The sequence below is a fragment of the Eurypyga helias genome, unplaced genomic scaffold (genome assembly GCF_000690775.1).
Source record: "Eurypyga helias isolate BGI_N326 unplaced genomic scaffold, ASM69077v1 scaffold38820, whole genome shotgun sequence".
Lineage (NCBI taxonomy): Eukaryota > Metazoa > Chordata > Aves > Eurypygiformes > Eurypygidae > Eurypyga > Eurypyga helias.
The window spans coordinates 269-15024 of NW_010224491.1; the positions used below are offsets into that span (position 1 = coordinate 269).

At 38.6% G+C, this 14756-nt stretch overlaps 1 protein-coding gene across 1 annotated transcript in view; it reads left to right on the plus strand.

Moving 5' to 3' along the window:
• ACSBG1 (acyl-CoA synthetase bubblegum family member 1) overlaps window positions 1–14756 on the plus strand; it is a 40233-nt gene that overhangs the window by 222 nt on the left and 25255 nt on the right. The gene's annotated exons all lie outside the window — the stretch shown is intronic.

A 14756-nucleotide genomic window follows, 5' to 3' on the forward strand; every position in this document is an offset into this window, starting at 1 on the left:
CTGGTCGCTAACGTGCAGTTGTGCGGTCGCCTTCTGAGGTGGTGAAAAACTTCCCTCTTCTCTCTCCTGCGAAATTAATTGATTCCTGCTTGCCTCGGGGGGGTCTTGTGAGCCCCCTCTCACAGCCTTTCCCGCTCCTGCGCGTTGCTGGTTGCTCTTGCTAGTTAATAGCTTGTTCCTCAGTGTCTCGGGTGTCTTAAAACGAATGGAGCTGATGGGGTGCCCGCGCTCGGTGTGCCTTACAGGCCTTCCCCGTCCGCTGGCCTGCCGCGAGCGAGCTAGGAAGCGGGGTGAGGTGGTGTTTTTCCCTAGGCAACCGAAGGTCTGCGGTTAATTATTTAGTGCTCAGGTGAAAGGAGATAACTGGGACTGGTGTGGGAGGGGAGTAGAAGCATATTTTCGTAGGAGGAGACAAACGCTCAAAAGGATACGTGAAAAGTACAGAAAAGCAGTGTGAGCTAAGGTCAGATTTTGTTCAAGCTCGAGATGAGTAGAAATGCTTACAAGCTGGTTTTTATTCTAGGAAGCAGTTCTTTAGTCCTGGAAACATTTTTATAAAACTAGAGCATCTCCTGTGGTTATGATAACCCAAAGGCTGCAGCGCTCTGTCAACCACACTACAGGTAAAAAGTTATGATGAAAAGGACCCTTTTGCATTGTCTAACAGTGGAAAATGGATGGGAAAAGGAAAAAAAAAAAAACATAGTGTGGTTTGTGAGTGAAAACTTTTTATGGTTTAAAGCTTTAGTGCCATTATAATAAACATTCTACTGTATTTCAGGTAAATAGCATTAGAACATTGAATTAATGCAGTCTGTTCTTTGTGTACTCCTGCATATATTAAGCATGTACTCTTACTCAAATAGGGGGAGGTAGTCTGTGGGAAAAGAACTCAAAATATCAATGAAAGGAATGGTTCAAAAACCACAGGAAAGAAATCAGTGTTGGTGACTATTATTGTCTCTAAGCTTAATTTATAGCAGCTGAGCATGTAAATATGTTTTGCAGTTATGAAATTATATTGACAAGTAAATACAGAAATTATTTTCTAAAATAACTGTAATAAGTGACTCTGAAAACGTGTAGGCTGAGAATTATACATCCCCTTTTTAAGGGAAAAAACAGTTTATTCTCATAATCATCTCCACCGTAAAGATAAATCAGCTATAATCCTGTAGTCCTGAAGATAATATTCTGTTTAAGAAGGAAATCTAAATCTAAATATAAAAATAATAGCTGAATATAAAAGCAATAGCTGAATGCTTTAGCAGATGAGAGGCTTTCAAAGCACATAATGAATTTCACTGAGAATTGAGTTTCAAAGATCAGTTCGTAGTGTCTTGTAAAGAGTCAATGTGTCATTTCTGTGAGTAGAAACCCTCGTGTAGATTTATGTAGATATTGGTAAACATATGAACTCAAATTCGTGGGTGGTTTCTTCCTAGTAACAGTTGTTACTAGCAGTAACAGCCAAAAAGTTGGCTTGTATGGGTCTTTGCTTAAGAGGATTGAGCTTTCTGCCTTGTTTACTTTCCTTTCACTTTATTAGAGGGAGCTATCAGGTTATATTTACTTTAAGTATTTGTTTTTTCTAGCTTTGGTTCCAGTTGGTAGACCTGGACTCTTTATTTATTCAAAGAACTACTGGAAGAAGTAGTAAGGGCTGCTGTTTTGGAATAGAAAAATAGGGATATTAGTCCATCAGTATTCTTTGGATCATTGTCTGCATCACTGTAGTTGAGAACTGTAGTCATCCTGATCCCTGAGGGGAATACAGGACTTCTCTAGCTGTCTGAAGCAAAACATTTCCTATTTATCAATACTGTGTTTATGGAATGGAGTTGGAATTCTCAGCAGCTGAGTATAGTCATCTAATATGTCATAATTAGTAATAAATGTAATACAACCTTTAGACATGCAGACGTATTTCACAGCAATTACAGTGGTGGTTCCTTTACTCAACCAACCTGGTCATCAAGCGTGTATACCCTCAATTCTGTTTCTTTTGCTACACACCTTACCTCCTTAAGTCTGTGGTTGTTCCTAACCAGCTTACTCATTTCTCAGATGAACAGCTGATCTCTTTCCGCATGTAATATTATGAATCACCTTGTCACTTTTTACTTGCGCAGTATCAAATTTCCATGTAGGTGTAAACAGGAAAAAAAGCAGAGAATTCTGTTTTCTGCAAGTAGGTAGGACTGGACTGGGAGTGGGGAATAATTAGATCCTACTGCCCCTTTCATTTAACTACCAGAGAACTCTGCCTTTGGTTCTGAAATAAGTATTCCCACTGATAGCACAAAACAAGTCAGAACACTGCTTCCCACCTTGCCTTGGGACCACACATCATCTTTACATGCTACAAGAATTATGCATTTATTTTTTAATCTCTGCTATATGAAATACTCATAGAATCTCCATGTTTGCATTTCTGTCTTTTATCTGGCCATATTTCCATTTCTCATTAATCATTCATAGAATAGAATGATTTTAGAATTCCTTCTAAAATGTGAAGCTGTTCTTGGAACCAGCATCCTGGAGTCACCGGTAGCAGTACAATCTGCTGAACTGCAGCTGCAGTTTCTTGCAGCACCCTTAACTTTTGTAAAGAACTTTCATTCTAAATGCCTGGAAAAAAAAAATCAGGAATCTGAGAGCTTGAAAGTTGGTATCTGTTTTCAGTCACGCTGAATTTGCATAAAGAGCTTCGGTAGCCCCTTGGGAAGGTGAAATCAGAATCACAACAGACTCCTTTGTGTTGAGCTGGATTCTTTCAGCATCCAAACCTGAACAGGTATCACGATTTCTACGAAGTTGTTAGGAAAAAAAAAAAACCTCAATAATATTTTTAAGCTATTATTTTTGTCTTATTTTAAATATAGCTTTAAAAGTCTGTTTAAAGTATAACACATTCATGTAATGGACATTTAATGGTACTGGACCTTTTCCCCATAATTAATATCTGAATAGGATGTTTTATACAGAAATAAGCTCTTAGTGAAATCTTTTTGCCTGTGATGGAAAGTAAAAGATTTCTATCTCCAAGAAATTTTAAATGATGGCATTTGTTTTGAGCTATTTTGGGGCTGAGTGTAATGAGTGATTAGTGTCTTCAGAGTTTTTTTCTGACGCAAGTTTTAATTAAAATGTGCAACCATCTGTAGTAAGTAGCAAGTTCTATTTGCTAGTTATATGGAAGGAATAAAAAAATCTGTTTTTATAGTACAGGTTTGATTGGTTAAAGGCTGGGCATCGCTAGGTGGTTTGGGCCTGTAAAAAATTGGACTGCAAATAGGACAGGATAAATCAACACCCATAGGTAACGTGAAAATGCAACCTACTTACTTTGACTTTAAAACAATCTTTTCCTCAGAAAGAATGTCGTGGCTTAAACCCAGCCAGCAAAGCAAAACAAGGAATTCATTCACCACTTCCCATCAGCAGGCTGGTATTCAGCCATCTCCAGGAAAGCTGGGCTTCATCGCACGTTATGGCCGCTTGGGAAGGCAAACGCCATCACTCCGAATGTGGCCCCATTCCTTCTTCCCCCAGCTTTATATGCTGAGCATGATGTCATGTTGTATGGACTATCCCTTTGGTCAGCTGGGGTCAGCTGTGTCCCGTCTGTGTCCCCTCCCAACTCTTTGTGCGCCCCCCGGTGTTCCCGCTGGTGGGGTGGGGTGAGAAGCAGAAAAGGCCTTGGCTGTGTAAGCACTGCTCAGCAGTAACGAGAGCATCACTGTGTTGTCACCACTGTGTTCAGCACAAATACAAACACAGCCCATTTCTAGCTGCTATGAAGAAAATTAACTTTGTCCCAGTCAAAACCTGCACAAAGAAGCAACAAAATTGTTTCCAGGTGTGCCTGCCCTCAGACCAGTGGGTGTTTTGACCTGACAGCTAACCATTCTATGACAGCTGGTTGTGCCTCACTCCAGTTGCTCAGAAACGTTTTCTTTCTCCAGATGTACATTCACAGCTACTTCCCCCCACCCACATGTACACACACACCCCCCCAGATTCTCTTGCTTAGTTAGTACAAACTGGTAGTTAAAAGCATCTTAGATTTGCCTGTTATTTGCACTCAAACTCCAGAAGCTTTGTACAAAGTAGCCTATGGGGTTTTTTTCTATATTGTTGTAGGACAATTCCCTAGAAAGCAGAATGTATTGCTCAGAAAAGCAAAATGCAATTCCTGTCGCTGTGACGTGGTGAAAGACAGAACACACTTTTAAAGAGAGATTGCTACTGGAAATTTTGTGAAATACAAATAGGTGCAGCTGGTTACACTTGTGGGTAGCAAAGTGTTTTGTGGGATAAACTGCTTCACCTGACAAATGTACATGAGGTAGTCTTGTTGGTTTTGCCTAGAGATGCTGGCTTGAAGATGGATAAATTCTCTTCAGTTCTGCAAGTATGGTGTGACACAGCTAGGGTTAAACATTGTCCTTTTTCTAATCTGTATTCCTTCCTTAGAAATTAATTAATATAAAAAGTGTGTATGAGTTTTAAAAGGTGTTACTTGCCTGGGGCTTTTCATTATGGAATCTGCACTCAGCATCTTATTCTTGGCCCAAGCTAGTGTAAATTTCTTGGTCTTTAAAGTGTGTGTTGAGACTCACTTGTTTACTAAGATTTCTGGAGGCTTAGCCACAGTAATGCTTTAAGACATATTTCAATTCAGAGTTTTGCTTAAACCCTAAAACCTACTCTTATTTAAGAGTAACTGTGGAGTTGATTATGTTTTTGTTCTGGAGAAAATGTATTAGAGGCCAAAATTAATTCTTTATTTTTACAAGAAACTGGGGAGAGAAAATATGTGTGAATGTATTGTGTCTGAAAGCTGTGTATAATCACAGTAAATGCTATTAACAGCAAGTCAGAACCATAGCAAATAGAGCACTGCAATTAGTAGCAAGATGAAAAACTGCCAGCCTTTAAGAGGACTGATTTGAAATAATGCAAAAAAGATTACAAGTGGTGCCATTTTTGTAAATAAATGTAACAAAGCCTTTGAAATAGAAACTGTCAAGGTTGTAAGATGTTTTGCTGGTGGTTGTTGTGGGGTGAGGTGGTTTTGTTTGTTTGTTTTAGACCAGTGCTGGAAGTCTGGAATAATAATGGGATGACCAGTTTAACACCATGCTTGTACCAAAAAGCATTGTTTTACACAAAGATGTTTGTTACTGGTTATATGGTTTAAGAAAAAAAAGGAGGGGGGGAGGAATCGCACAGAGTTGTTTCATTACATGAATCAGCAATCTGCTTAAACTAATTGGGTTGAACAGCAAGAGGTATCCAGAAGTAGTCTATTCCTCCATTCGTTTTAAATAAATGGAAGTTTTATGGTGAAGCATAAACATTCTCACAAGTAAAGAAATGGGGCAGTACACGGCTATGGGCAGATGGATGTTGCCATATTGGCATTGTGAAGTGAACCTGAAACATCCTATCCCAAACACTGAGAGTGCCATGCATTCCGCCCACACTGAGGCTGATCCGTGCATTGTGGTTCTGTTGCTTACTGACCTTAGTAACAACATGGCTTTGTTTTGCTCTCTGTAATATTTCTGTCTGGGATCTTGTGACAGTGCAAGTTGGTAGTGACAGTGTCTTCCACTGTAAGCATCAGTCACTAATTTCTGAAAGATACCAATCATAATTGTAGGACGTGAACAGTACGTGAGCTTTAATTGCCTCTTCATTTCCTTCATAGCTTTGTGACCCTGTCAATGCACAGAAATCTTAACCTGTAGCTGAAAAAGCAGCCCATCCCACTGCAAAAATTTAGCTGGAGTCCAGTGCAGTCTTAGTCAAGTTGCATGTGGGTAGATGTAGGCCTAAAAGAAAAAGACCTTAGCATCACATAAACTGTAGCATGTAAAAAACATTTGAATGTGAAGATCATTCCTTAACTGAACTCTACGTAAGTTGCTACCCTCATTTGTGAAGATTTAGTACTTGAAAAGTACCTTGAAATGTTATACCAGAACTACAAAGGCAAATTCCATGTAGAGCTATTCTTAAAGCATGACATTCAGAAGCCTATTGTTAAAAAGACAGGACTCCGTGTGGCTGACAATTGCAGGAAATGTGGTTTAGCACAATCATATGCATTTTCTGTTACAGTCATAGAATCACAGGCTGGTTTGGATTGGAAGGGACCTTGAAGACCATCTAGTTCCAACCCCCCTGTCATAGGCAGGGACGCCTTCTACTAGACCAGGTTGCTCAAAGCCTCATCCAGCCTGGCCTTGAAGACAGCCAGGGATGGGGCATCCACAGCTTCTCTGGGAAACCTGATCAGTCCTGATCTCCCCACTTTCAGTTTAAACTGTGCAGTCAAATGGTACGCAGTCTCAAGGCAACTCTTCTCCACCAGTCTCCCCAAATAAATTCCCCTTGTTTCACAGCCTGGCTGTCCTGCAGCCACCTTGGTTACCAGAGGAGTGATTTACCATCATAGAGTCCCCGATTGCATCAAAATAATTTTCTAACCATCAGTTAGCTTAAGGAAGACTATATGAAAAACAAAACAAAAAAAATCCTTTCCAAACACAGTATGTATAGAAGAGAGATACATTTGAGGGTTTCTGTTTATTTGCTCAAAGTACAAGTTTTAGAGACGTTTTAGAGAATTAACAGCCATTTTCCATCCATGAGACCAGCATGTTACCTAACCACTCAACACCCAAGATGCAACCCAGGCTAAGGTAATTAGTGGTTGTCTAATTGGATTCCTTCATATAACATAGCATGTAAAACATTTTAGATGACCAGAAGAATTAAAAAACAATGAGATTTCTTGCAACGGAGTTTAATCCTCCTTTTTTCTTCATGAGTTTTCTGGAAAGCTAGTTGCAAGTCCATGGAAGACATCTAGTGGCTTTCCACAAAGAATCAGCGGAACAGGGTGGGAATTTGGAGAATCATCCCTAAGTGAAGGAACTAAATCAATCCTGACAAAAATTATAAGATGACACATTTTTATCATTGAAATATCCCCCTGTTCTTTGTCCAGATACTTTCAAATCACGTTTCTGGTGTGAGAATAGACCCCTTAGAATCCTGCTATGAAGTTTTCTTTCTTTCCGTTTAATGTCAAATTTCATTATCTACCATTAGGCATTTAGATATGGTACAAGCTACTCTGGAATAAAATTCACATCTTTCTATGAAGTTAGGTATTTACTAGTCTTACATTTTCTTAATGACTATTGCTGTCTTTGTAAGTTCTAGATCATGTTCTCTGGCTCTGAAGGCAAATGGTGTGGCACAGCTTGCATCCCTCTCTTCCTCCTCCAGACAGATGGCCTTTAGCATCATCTCCCAGTATCAGCCTCTGGCCTGGGTTAGGAAAATCCAGTTCAAACAGACCAGAACCATCCCAGGAAAGGAGCTCACAGTGGGTGGCTTGAGCCATTCTCTGGATATTTTTTGTTTACTAGTATTGAAGTAGCCTAAGTAGCTAAACTAGACTTTTTTATATCCTAGGAAGTATTTTGTTTAGCTGTGTGTAGTAATGTACACGGTATACAGTAGGCCTGGTTTGGTGAAGTCGGTATAGTGATGCTGGTGGAGGTGCTTGGTTGTTGCAGTGCTGGGTTTTGTAGGTATAATTGACTTGAATGCATTTCCTGATGTAATTAGTCTCTGGTTTCTTTAAGAAAATGACTTCACTGAATGTTCTTTTTTGAAACTACAGCTAATAAAATTAGAATTACTTTAACTTTCAAGAACGTATTTGCTGGAAATCTTGGCAAAAGAAAAGATTTGCATCTTAAAGTATTGTAGACTCATTAAAATTCTTCTCATGGATAATTAAAGAAAACTGAATTAAAAGGGAAGTTTAAGCAGCTCACAGGCACCGCGACATTTCAAGCATGTTAAAATCTGAAAGAAACAGCTTTTGTAGCTGTAGTCTCCTCCTCTTGTATTACGTGTTGGTTTTTTAACAAATAACCAGTTACTGTTGGTTTCTTCAGTTGTCCAAGTAGCTTATTTATGCCTGACCCACACAGTGCTTTAGCACATTTGTGACCAGCTTTAGAAGGTTTGTCAGCATGCCTAGCAGTGGAGAGACTCTTAAGAAAAGATTACAAGATGAAAATGCAATGAATATTTCAGAAAGCTGTGAAAATGGGTAAAGTAGCTTCAGTATTTGTTTTAACAAACTGATTTAATGATTTTTTACAGCTTAAGTTTGTCTACTGCCACAGAGATCCACAAGAACCTTGTCTGTCTAGCGGTGCCTCTGCTATCTAGTGCGGAATAAGGAGTGGTTTTTGAGGCTAGGATGAGAGACAGTTGTAATGAAGATTCTAAATGGATTTTTTTTCTCCTATGTTAACTTCTAGTTTGGCATTAAACCTAGTAGTATCATTCAGTATGGACTATGTTTCTTGTATCCTATTTGCATATATCTAGTTGTATAGCATTTGTTTCATAGCACAGGAGCTCTTGGCCACCAAACGGGGCTCAGCAGTAGTGCATGTATAGCAGTTCCGACAAGAGGTGTGTTTAGCTCCTGTGGCTCAGGCGCTCACAGCTTAGCAAAAATACGGAAGGCTAGCTGAAAATACTGGTGAACTACTAGATTCTTATACTTCAGTATATTAAATAGTTAATGCCTTTTCAGCTATGTGGTGAGATTACAGGCATTCTCGAATACCAGAAAATAGCAAAGTTCAGATAGACAAAAAAAGAGTTAATGCTCCTGTGCCATCCCTTCGTGTGTCTCTGGTAAGAGCAAGATTGAGGACTCTAGGTGTTCAGTAACAGTTGCTCTGCAAGAACTACAGTGCATATAATCTACTTGAATAGACTTTCAAAAACACCTTAGCTGCAGCTGTAGAAGTAGGTCTCTCTCCCCTTCTGAGTGTGGGGGAATCATCCTTAGGTGATAATTTAGCTTTTTGGTTGAGCATCTTCTTTCCTTCAAAGGCAACGGAATTTAACCAGGTAACCCATATCTTAGAGACAAGTGTGGGGAACTGAGTTTTGGAAGAGTTTGGTTTTGGGTTTATATTAGCTTTTTACGTGCAAGTTAACCTTACTTGCGGGTGTCCTCTTTCTGTCCTAGGCAGAAAAAAAGGGAAAACCACTATCTTTCTTGTTACTCCATCACTGCAATGATATTTTCTGTTAGAAAAAGCTCCCCATCTCTAGGGTTTTGGAAATACCTATTTTAAGAATAGAACAACATCTCACAGGAAATATTTTGACTTCTCATTATTATAAGTTTGTCAGTAATGCTGAGTGCTAATTATCCATTCCCAGAGACTGAACTACTGTGTCAGGTAGATACTTTTCTGTTAAGTTATACCGAACTTCACATGTGTTTAGGTAACAACTTGCATGTTACATCACTTGGAAGATTTGCTTGATGCTTTCAGGTAAAAGTTTGGTTTGGATCCTTTTTATCATAATGGTTTCTTCTGTTCAGTTCTTCGTAATGCTGGATAAGTGTTGTTAGGAGCAAACTGTAGACTTAATGTTATTGGAAAAGCAAAAAGTTTTAAGAAATCTTTGAAAGCCTTTGCATGTGGTGTTGTTGCTGCTTCTGCAGTCCTAATACAGTTAATACTAGAATTGTCATTTTTTTGTTTAATCTGTCCAAAGATCATAACACAATATTTGCCTTGTGATCAGACCAGGAAGTTCAAGCTCCTTGCATTATAAAGATATTTAGCATTTGGTTTGTTTCTGAACTTCTAGTGAAAGAATATCACAGACACTGGAGCTCCAAATACTTTTGATGCATTCAGTCCTTGGCATAAGTAGTACTTTGTCAACTTTCTGAAGGAGTCAGTGCATGTTGTCCTGTTTAAGTATTGGTGTTCACCTTGTGTGGTTTGAAGTTGGGCAGCAAACTTTATATACCTTTTCTGATGCTGGAAGTGGGATTCCAGGTAGAAAGAACTGGACAAAGAAAATAAAATTCGAGCAAAAATAGAAAAAGAGGGAAAAGAAGACCTTTTATAAGACTGAAATCGCATCAGTTTGACCTGAAAAATGAGGAAGAGATGAAATAATGAGTTCTATGTGACCTAGCTTAGCTGCAAACCCTGCAAGTAGCCATACAGAGGCAGCTGTGGGAAGATTTCTGCTTCAGTTCTGCATTTTTGCTGTGCAGGAGAGAACAGAGCCAGAAAATGTGTACCAAGGTCAGGGAAGGGTTGTAGTATGTTCCAACTGCTGAATAGAGCCTTTTGGAGGGGGCAGGAAATAAAGAAGTCTGGATACATTGTTCATTCCTTCCCATTCACCCACATGGTTCTCGGCTATCTGCAAACCTGGTCTGCTCACCAAAATAAATGGCCTAATTTTTGAGGCTATTTAGTCATAACAAAAGGAACACGTACCTTTTTTTTTTCCCAAGTGAAGAGAGAGGTTCACCATACATACTGAAGCTGTATGGTGAAATAGGTCTCAGCTGTTAACTTCATCTTTAGTACTTTGTTACTTTAAGTGATTCTGTTGTTTTTAAATACACCTTTGTGTGGGAAGAAGCTATGTGAGTAATTAGAGGAAGACTGGTTTCTTGTGCAGTGTGAAAAACAAACTGATTGTGGAATCAGCTGACCCTTTTTGCAAGAGCAGGAACATATCTGGGCTGATTTATGGCCTCCTTTTTAAGTCTCATGAGGGCAGGAAAACCAATTAAAACCTAAATCTAACCTGTTCTTCGAGGGCAAAAGGAAATTTTAAATAGAACAAATAAGGAATGTATTATAATATTGCCCTAATTTGAATAGAGGAGTAATTAGTAAATAAGACAATCAGTCATAATAGACAGCAATGTCCCTGTAAACGACCACTAGAAGCTCTTGTGACTCTTTACTTCTCCCCTTAATATAGGGAGAGTTTTACATGTAATATAAAATATGGGTTTAAAAAAATAGTTAGTTTTAACAACTAATGTTGTGTGTCATTACTGTGGGTTTTTTTTTTTCCTTTATCCGTGGAAAACATCTTCAGAACGTCATGGGTAATAACTGACAGCTCCTCAGTGGCTGGAGATGTTGTGTCTGCTTCTTGGCTATTGACGTGCTGGTTGCAGATTTCCATTTAGCTGCTGAGCTATCAAAGCTTTGGTACTATGGTGCTATGTTGATTTAAGTCAGAGTGACTTGATTGTCTTTGTCTAGAACTTTAAGACAGATCCATGAATGTAAATTTATTGTCTCACTTTCCCTCCTACAACCTCTCCCCAGAGCTCTGTTTTAAAATATTGGATTGAGCACTTGCAGGATGCGTGGGGAATCGGGAAAGGATTACTCATGCATGGGATCCAGATGAAGATATTTAGTTTCTGAAGTTTCTAGGCAAAGTGCCAGGATCATTGAAGTTTTCAGAGGTACCCACAGGTGATTTAAGCCATTGCTTTTTGCTGCCAGAAGAATAGTCAGATGATTACTTAATAATTCCTGCTTTAATTCAGATGCCCCAGTGAGCTGTTGAACATGTCTAACACCCAATGAAAAGTACTTTGGAATGTGGAGATGCTGACAGAGACATACTATTAAAAGCAGCTCTAATGTAGATTAAAGCTGGTGGAATGTGTATGGCTGGGTTGTCCTGGAGAACATGTAACAAAAGATGAGGGGAGGGAGGGTGGGAATAATTTCCCACTGTTAGAACAGAAATAACTATTTAGGACACTTCGGAGAGAACCATTATTTAGGACACTTGTCACAAAGAATAAAGCAGCAAAAGTTGCATGCTGCTTGGAAGAAGGGGTGGTGGTGGTGGGTTTTTTTTGTCTACTGCATTATGGAATTCTTAAATAATCAAACATCCATGCTGTAGGAGTTGAGAGATGAAATTCACCACAACGTCTCCAGGAGAAGCAAGCAGTGAAAGATTAAACCAAATTTATGAAGAAATTCTGCCTTGGAAAAAATGCATGGTTGTTCAGTTCACCCTTTTTTTTTTGTGTATTAAGTAAGATTCACATTTAATAGTTAGGAAAGCCAATTCACCAAAGTGCTTGAGAAAAAAATTACTTGTACAGTGGGGATTTGCACACCTTGCTCCCTAAGATAAGCACCTGCATATTACAAAATATTTCTTTGGGCAAAGCAAGCAGAGAAAGAAGTTTAATTAAAACATGGAGACTATGTTGTAAGAAATATGTAGTAACATGCTTACTGCCACTTGAAAGTAGCCTGGTGGGTGAGTTTGTAAATAATATGCTCAGTGAACAGTGAAGCAGATGAAGGAGCTGCACTGCTTTGGATCATCACTGTGTTGGCAAAACACAAGTGAGCCTTCCTGGGAGCCATTGAGCCTGGAAGCAATCCTATGAGAGCATTCCCAGGAGAAGCTAAATGGATTGGATTTTGGAAAAGAGCATGTAAGGGACAGAGAAACTGTATTGCACTGTAACTGAGCATTCCCTCGTTACTGGGTGTGTTTTTTGTTGTAGACAATCTTCAGGATAATTTATTTTGAAGGAAAGAAAGAAGTCCTGCAATAGCTTATAATAAAGCTTTGGAAGTTAATCAGACAGGAACTTGAGTAATCTCATTGAAGATAGCTTTAGCTTTACATCTTGAACATATTGCTTATTCTGCTAAAATTAAGCCTCACATTAATCTCAGCTTCTGCGATAATATATTAATCAGGTATCTTCAACTGTGAATATTTCCCATACACTAAACCAGAACAAAATTCAGTAATATAAATATTTTCTCTGTATGGTAAGCCCACACATATGGATCCAGGAACAAGATGAGAGTTGAGAAGTTTGTAGTTGTAATGGGAGAAACCTCTGCCTTAGAAATCCCAGGGAAGGGAGGAGGAGGTGGTAGCTTCATCTTGAATCCAGGCAGCATAGCCCTGCAAGATAAAATAATGGACCTGGATGAATACGTAGCCTGAACTATTTATTAGTTTAAGGGCAGAGGGTGGGAGGTTTGTTTAAACCTTTGTTGCAAATGTGATTTCCAGACTTTAAGTACTTCGACTTGCTATAGATATTTAAAGGGTTGTGACTAACTATCCTTAATACTAAGGGTAGGGAGGCAACTCTTAAAAGTTTAACATTTACAAAGCTACAGGAGTTGAAGTAATGAGGAATACAAAAAGGTGTCTGTTCATTTGCCCCTATACATGACAAGGTTAACAAAAAATAGCTTCCCCTTAAATCTCATGATAATGATGGCTGCACAACAATGTTTGTATTTTGTTGGTGCAATTTGTGATCTTGGAAATCACTGCAGTATTAAGGCCAAATATATTGGACCCTACAACATGAAGTTTGTAGTTTTTAAATTTCAGAGAAAAGATTCTAACCTAACTCTACAGGACAATCTGTGTTCTGTGAGGCTAATTAAAGCAAGAATTTCTGTAAAACATTTTGAACCTCCATGGAAATAACTGGCTCATTATCACATTAAATACTGACTTCATAGATTCTTTTTAGTTTTATTCTTTGTATTTTTACAAGCTTTTACTATGAGGAGAGAACTTAGAGGACAGCAAATACCTGACACTATTGACCTAGAATATGAGATGCAAGCAGAAATTCCTGTTACCAGAGAAGGAAGCATAAAGCTTGTGGAAGGAAAAGGCCAATTTCAAAGTCCCTTAAAACTAGAAACTTACAGAAATTGGAATCATAGTAAGTAGTGCCATTAATCAGACACTCAGTATCATTATGGTAGCAGAAAAACCAGTTTTTCTAATGTGTAGCTTCTGGAAAAGAGCACTGCCATCTCATGATGATAGAAGTGGAGAGATTTAGTGTTACATTTAGTTCCTGTATTTTATGATAAGAATGGTACCCTGTTCTAAAATCTGTTCTAAAATTCTGTTCTAAAATCATAAATGTATTTTATGATAACATTGGTTTCCATCAAATACACATAGTTAAAAAAAGTAATTGCTGTGCCAGGAGATTCAGATTGGATGCTTTGCTTCTGGTGAATCATGACCAGTGGTAGACTGTCGGTTACATCAGTCATTATTTTGCCATTATAATATCAGTCGCAAATGCATAACTTCTACGGGTTTGCAAAGATAAAACTCACTAGAACTGTTACAGTTTTGGAAACAAAGTGTGCTGGTTTTAGGAAAGAAAACTTTCCCATTGTTGATCCAATATAGAGAGTGTTCAGATTCTTGGGTTTTGGGTTGGCCTGATATGTGAGAACAGCTTCAGTATGATACAACATCTAATCGGCACAGGGTAGTGGTAGTAGCTGCGAGTGAGTTGTGCTACGTTAGGATTTGCCTACAACCTTTGGATGAGCCAGTCAGTCTGAGCATGCTGTGCCTCCATCTCAGGTGAAGGAGGTGTGTGCATGCAGCAGATGAGGTCATGTTTCATAGAATGGTACCTTGAAATTAAATCCCAAATTACATCAGGAAATATTGTCATTCCAAAACCACTCCTGCTAATGAAGTTATACAGAGGTATGCTTTGTTTAGTTTGAGCTGGTCAGTGTTGTGTAACATGAATTCAATTTGTTCTAATTGGTTTGCTAAAGTTACCTCTACTGTTAAATCCTGTGTGTGATTTGTAGAGGTTTTTGCATATTTTCTTTGAAATCATCAACTCTTTTTTAAAGCAAAAATATCAGATGTAGAAAATCCGCTTTTAAACTGGTAATTGGTTTTTGAATCATGTTGTCTCTGCACTAACAACATTAAATAATTTATGCAGAACCTCTGCCTTAATAACTAATTTAGGGGCCAAAGTCCTGATGTCCAAAGCATCTTGGTTTTGCTGGGGCATCTCACCACCA